Consider the following 6,056-nt stretch of genomic DNA (forward strand, 5'->3'; position numbering starts at 1 on the left):
TGCATCTTCAGATTAAATAATTGTTCACATGACATAATCTTCCCCAAGGCTGATAACTTTTGATACAATTTTTCAACTTTATCCATAAGATCCTTCGTACTAGTTTCCTCTTGTACGTTATTGTAGACTTCCTCCGTTAGACATCTACGGATCACGGCTACACACTTGCGATCAAGAGTTGTCCATTCATCGTCTTTGCGTGCTCCCTTTTTCGCAACTCAACCCAATGGATCAGCAATATCTTTCTCATATAGGTAGTCTTCCATCTGAGACTTCCAAAACGCAAAGTTCTTCCCATTAAAAGCTTTGACCCTAGCTACCATACTTTCGTTATTATCACCCATAACTCCCACTCCAATCGTACTACGATAAACCCTAAAGCTCTAACACGAGATCCGATACCAGTTGTCAGGATTTTCTTAGGGAATCACTGAGAACCGCAGAATAAAGGATCTTGAGATATTATGATGAATAATAAGTAAACCAAGCACAAGCAACTATGAAAATACGATAAAGATAAATCAACTCACAAGACACAAGATTTATAGTGGTTCTACCAATACATACAACGTGTATATATTGTCTACGTCCACTTTGAGCCGCACCAACTCAAATCCACTATGAAGAAAAATGATTACAACGTCGTGTGAATCCCAGCAAACCCTTGGTTACACCGCAACAATTACCCGAGATGATAACCTTGTCTCTTGTTCCTCACCAATATGCTCTCACAACGAAACCCTAGATTTAGCCCTAAAAACTATACAAGAAATCTCTCACCGATCTCTTAATCATTTTCTACACAATATAATTCCACAAGGCCTAATTACCTATTTATATAGGTTACAAACTTGGCCTCCAAGAATTCTATCTGTTTTAGGAAACCCCTTTCCCAAAACAGTCACGACTAACTTAGGAAATAATTAGTCTTCAATTAACTAACAGAGTACTCCATAAAATCTATAACAAAGTGGAATACCAGCCAGAGTAGTCGCTCTTTTTTTTCCCAACACGTCCGTGTACTTCGAGTCACAGAGAGCTACACGAATTGCATGAATGGAAGGCTTCCCTGGAGCAGCAAACCGGTAAAGTGCCTAATGTCTCAACATCGCTGAGTTTCTTGCACCTTCCTCTTAAGGCCGATTCAGAAGTGGGAACAGCGGAATAGCCAAATTACAGTCAGTAATAGAAGGAAATATGAAATATTATCAATCAGTATTTGTTCTCCAGGCTTGTTCTTCGGAATTAGAAGGCTCAAGTCTTCGGAACACCAATCTTGTCGTGTACCCACGGAAAGAACACCACTGGACATGCTTTACCACTCTAAAGACCATGTTCAAAACATAACTACTTTGACATAATTGCACAGAGTGAAAAGCCAAAAACGAAGTTGCGACAATATACCAGTGCAAGCAGAAGCTCAAATTATATGGTACTATCTTGCCAAAATTTTGATGTAGTTAGTCTTGTCCTGAGAAACAGAATGTGTGTGTTTTCCCGTAAGGAAACAACACTTGTATAAGAAGTGGAGGGTTCATTTAGCATCCTTCTTGCTTGCAGCATGAGTAGTAGCATCATGTTCAGGTTGAGGGAGTTGTAAACCCATGAGACCAAGCAAGTTGGAATCAACGAGGCTCTTCGCTGTGAAGGGAAGGAGATTTAAATTTAATTTTAAGGAGTGGGACGGAAATTCTTGTATTGATGGGGCTTGTAAATGGGTCCTTTGGGTTTTGCAATGTAAGCCCATAAAATTTACACATGCAGATGGCACATTATTTCTCTTGCGGCTCTCTCCAATTTGTCACCGCCGAGCAATATAAAACATCTTAAGATCTCCAATTGTATCAGTTTAGATCTCCACCAGAACAGAGAAAAGAAAAGCAACAAAATCGCCCATACCTCTACTGACCAAAACCGGTAATAGTGGGAGATTTCGTTGTGTCCGAGATTAGTATTTGCGAGTAATTAGCATCAAGAATGGAAATGGGACACTCGCGATACTAACGCACACAACTTTCCTGGGAAAAGGATGACATCAACAATGAAATACACCTTCCGAATTCAAAGAGTATAATCCATAATTAGTCCTCTAGAAAATGCAAAAGATCTAAAGAAGCTCTTTCCAGTTATCATAATCAGATAGTATCAGAAAAAATAATTGTTAACAAAGAAAAATGCAGAGAAGTTTCTAAAATTGCAGAAGTTTAAATTAACTGCAGTTTATCTCATACCAATAGTAACGATACTCATATAGTTAAGGGGGGAAACATGAATAATAAGGGAAAATTTTCCACTTCCATGGTGCATGACGTAGGACTTTTCGAAGAAATCACGACTATGTAATCTAACAAAATGATTCATGAAAGTTGAAAAAGTGTCATGCTTAGACATGTTAATCTTGGACGGAGATATACTCCCTCCACCCCTAATTAGTTGAGCTATTTGGTTTTAAATTTTGTCCCACAAATAAATGAGCCATTTCACAAATCAAAGGGATATTTCTAAAACTACCCTTTTAATTGATTATTATTACTATAAGAAATATGTATAATTTGATAGTCATGTTTATATTCGTTACGTAGGTGTTTTAAAATGCTTTTCAATGGTATAAAATTTACGAAAAACCGTGGTATACTTTAAGAGATAAATCATTTCGAAGTTTTACAAATTATTATCCATAAGGGAATATTTGTAAAAAATACTTAAACATACTCCCCTTCTTTTCTTGCTTTAATAATTGTGCAAACTACAAATGGCTCAACTAATTAGGGACGGAGGGAGTATATAATTGTGTTCGAATGCCAGCATGATTTGTAAGCAGCCTGTGAGTTTTTCTACAAAATCTTTTTGACAGGCTTATGAACTAATTTTCAACCATGGAAGATTAATAGACTTCACTTAACAGTTTAGTTAACTAAATATGCCCAAAAATATACCTAATTTTATCACACCGTACTGTTGCTAGTGAACATCATTCGAATACCTGTTAGCCAGACTTTAGAATACCTGTTAACTAAATCTTCAGTGGATTTTTTGATTGGGTGGGCTGCAAGAAAAATTATGCACCATTAGAAAAAAAAAATCACTTAAGCATTTCAAAATTTAAATAAATGATAGGCTCAAGTTGAATGAATCCTGACGTTATCAACAGAGTGCCCTGTACTTCAATGACCACCTTGATAAATCAGACTTATTTTCCGAAACCCGTTATCAATTAGCATCAGATTTTAGTAGACTTTCTAATGCATAGCACCATTGGTGCAAGAAAGTACTGAAACTACTAAACAACGCCAAGGGTCATAGCTCAAACAATTGTTGTACATCCGTGTTCATTTGAAGTTGTACAATGTACAAATAAAACACGTTTCTTTGTACACATAACATTTAGTTATTTTTGGAAACAAAAAATTGCAAGAAATCTATCACGGAATATTGGTATAAGAAACTTAAATAAGACTGCAATATAGATAATTTAAAAAAGACGTTGGCGTTACTTACATTATCATCGAGCATTAACACATCTAAGCTGGTGACATCATTAATCCCCATGAAATCTAATTTGTTCCGCTTTTGAAAGATCATCCAGGGTTTACCTTCTTCAACCTCCTCTATATGTTAGAAAGTTTTGTAGGTGGTGCGAATCTGGGACACCATTTGAACAAACTACAAAAATAAAACTGAGGTTAACAAAGATTAATGAAGAGAAAGAAAATGAAAGTGAAAAAGAAGACGTTGCAACCAAGATTTTACTGTTTAACTATTAGAACTCTTTCAGTTAAATGCACTGCATCCGCATTTTTATGATCTATAAATGAGCATAATTTTCCACTGATGAATTGTTGGTTGCTCCTCTTGTTCAGGAGCCGATAATTCTACTCAAACACTTCTAAAACACATATTCTATTTCTTGTTACTCATCTCAAGGCTTCATAAATAGATACTACTTCTGTTTCTGGATAAGTGATATGTAGTATCTGATATAGATTTCTCTGTTCACAGTGAGGTCCTCAACTTTCATCTAGTTTATACCTTAGTTGGTCAACAACATATTACAGTATATTTGTCAAACTTTCAGGTACATCCAAGCTATGCAGTAATAAAGTCACTTTTTAGGAACATTTTAAGAAAAAATATCAACAAGTAAGCATGACATTTCACACGGAAACAACCAAGCTATGCTGGAACAAAATCACGCGCAACGAAACTTCAACAATGCCATATTAACAATGACATATACTAATTACAATGAAGAACATGAGATAATCAATCAAATTCAGTATTTTGGTCTGCATTATGAACGCTCTTGTGAACCCAAGACTTAAAAAAAGGATAAAGAAACAGCAACCATAATGAAAATGCAAATACATATACCTTGACGTAAATGGTTTCGGAGACTTTTGTTCTTGATTCTCACCGACTATTCTATCACGACAATAATTTTATAAGCTTTGCCGTCACTAAATATCATCCCACCACAGCTACAGCGATCAACAGGTAAAAGAAGAAGAATATGAGAATGGAATAGTCGGTGAGAATCAAGAAGAGCATTTATCCAAACTTCTGAAAAGCATAATCATTTATCAATTTGTTAGTTTCTCTTCTCTTTCAGCTTCTTCCATGTTCATTGCAATGTGCATGCCCGTAATACACAGGATAGCTCCCTTGCACGCCTATGTTACAAATCGATAATCAATTACATGTTCTAATCATAATAAGGAAAAAGATTTTAGAGACAAAGAGAAAGTAGATACCTAACAATTAGGGGGCGTGTATTACCTGAAATTTGGAGAATGTATATATCTGTTATGTGAATGATAATGAAATTTCATGGCATTTCGATTATATAAATTTGAAACTCATAGCTTGAACCTCCAAGGTAATCAGCGTCGGAAACAATCAAGCTTCCTACAGCCGTACAAATGTTGATTACCTGCAAAACACCCACTAGGAATATCTGATAAACACTCAACATTACAAAATGAGGACTCTTAGTACATACGTAGATTACTTTCATGGATTTGTTGATACCCCCATTGATAAAACTTAGGAACTCACTGATGATATGAAGCAACCCAAAACAAAAGTCTCTGTATCCATCACAATGTATAATTGTGTATTGCAAATTACATGAAGGATCCTATTGATTAGTTTCTCTAACATTGGCAACCCATTTTTCCAAACACCAAATAATACTGAAAAAATGAAAATGCAAAGCCATATATTAAAGACCCGCACAAATGAGTTTTACACATAGTAGTTCAGTGTTGATGTAAATGATCTTCCTGAGATGAATGGTTTCTCAATACGTCCTCTACCAACAAAATCTGCAATAATAAATAAAAAAAATCACAAAAACAACTCGATCAGAACAACTAAACCAAAAAAAATTTAAGAAAAATTAACAAATAAAAAACGTCCAGAATTAAACTTACGCAGCATTGACAGTGTAGAGAGTACGGTTTATAAGGAAACTGAGAACCCTCGGAAGATCACTTGTTTTTAACATTTCTAGGAATTTATTACCAGAAATAATGGACCTGTTGATGAGGAATTTTTTGTTCCGTAACGTATGAAAAACCGATAGGGATTAGGTTGAAGAAGAACACTAATTTGGCAACTGGAGTAAACGGGATTGAACTGCAGAAATTATGGTGGTAAAATGCTAGGTGTGTGAAGTCCATTCTAAAAAAAAAAAAAAAAAAAAAAATATCAAGTAAAAAAAATGGGTACATATAGAAACATAATTAATCCGATTCTGAAGAGATTAAAACAACCGGTTGCGGTACATGTATAAAAACCGATTATTGAAAGGAAGATGAAGAGACTATAGTAATCGGATTATACATATTACATATATAAACCGATTCTGGTGATGTATTTTCATATTTCATCCCTTCCGCAGAATCGAGTTATGTTAATCATCATGTAAACCGATTATTGTGCATGCTCTTCATGGAAGAAAACAAAACCCAGAATCGGTTTATTCGATAGGTCAATAAAAACCGATTTTGGGTGTAATCAGAATTTTGATTTGTCAAAAACGAAGATTTAAACAT

At 35.1% G+C, this 6,056-nt stretch overlaps 1 long non-coding RNA gene across 4 annotated transcripts; it reads right to left on the reverse strand.

The window, feature by feature from the left end:
• Positions 1–691: 691 nt before the first annotated feature.
• On the reverse strand, positions 692–5,676 carry LOC113346657. Of its 4 annotated transcripts, none has more exons than XR_003358581.1 (7): positions 5,433–5,676; positions 4,777–5,324; positions 4,372–4,670; positions 3,499–3,663; positions 2,937–3,046; positions 1,405–2,018; positions 692–1,323 (listed from the first exon to the last, which is right to left on the reverse strand). It is a non-coding gene; the product is annotated as an uncharacterized LOC113346657 (long non-coding RNA). The 4 variants fall into 4 exon arrangements; XR_003358582.1 differs by having other exon boundaries at positions 692–2,018; positions 4,777–4,930; positions 5,236–5,324; positions 5,433–5,675; XR_003358583.1 differs by having other exon boundaries at positions 692–2,018; positions 3,007–3,046.
• Positions 5,677–6,056: the final 380 nt, after the last annotated feature.

Source organism: Papaver somniferum, chromosome 2 (assembly GCF_003573695.1).
Source record: "Papaver somniferum cultivar HN1 chromosome 2, ASM357369v1, whole genome shotgun sequence".
NCBI lineage: Eukaryota > Viridiplantae > Streptophyta > Magnoliopsida > Ranunculales > Papaveraceae > Papaver > Papaver somniferum.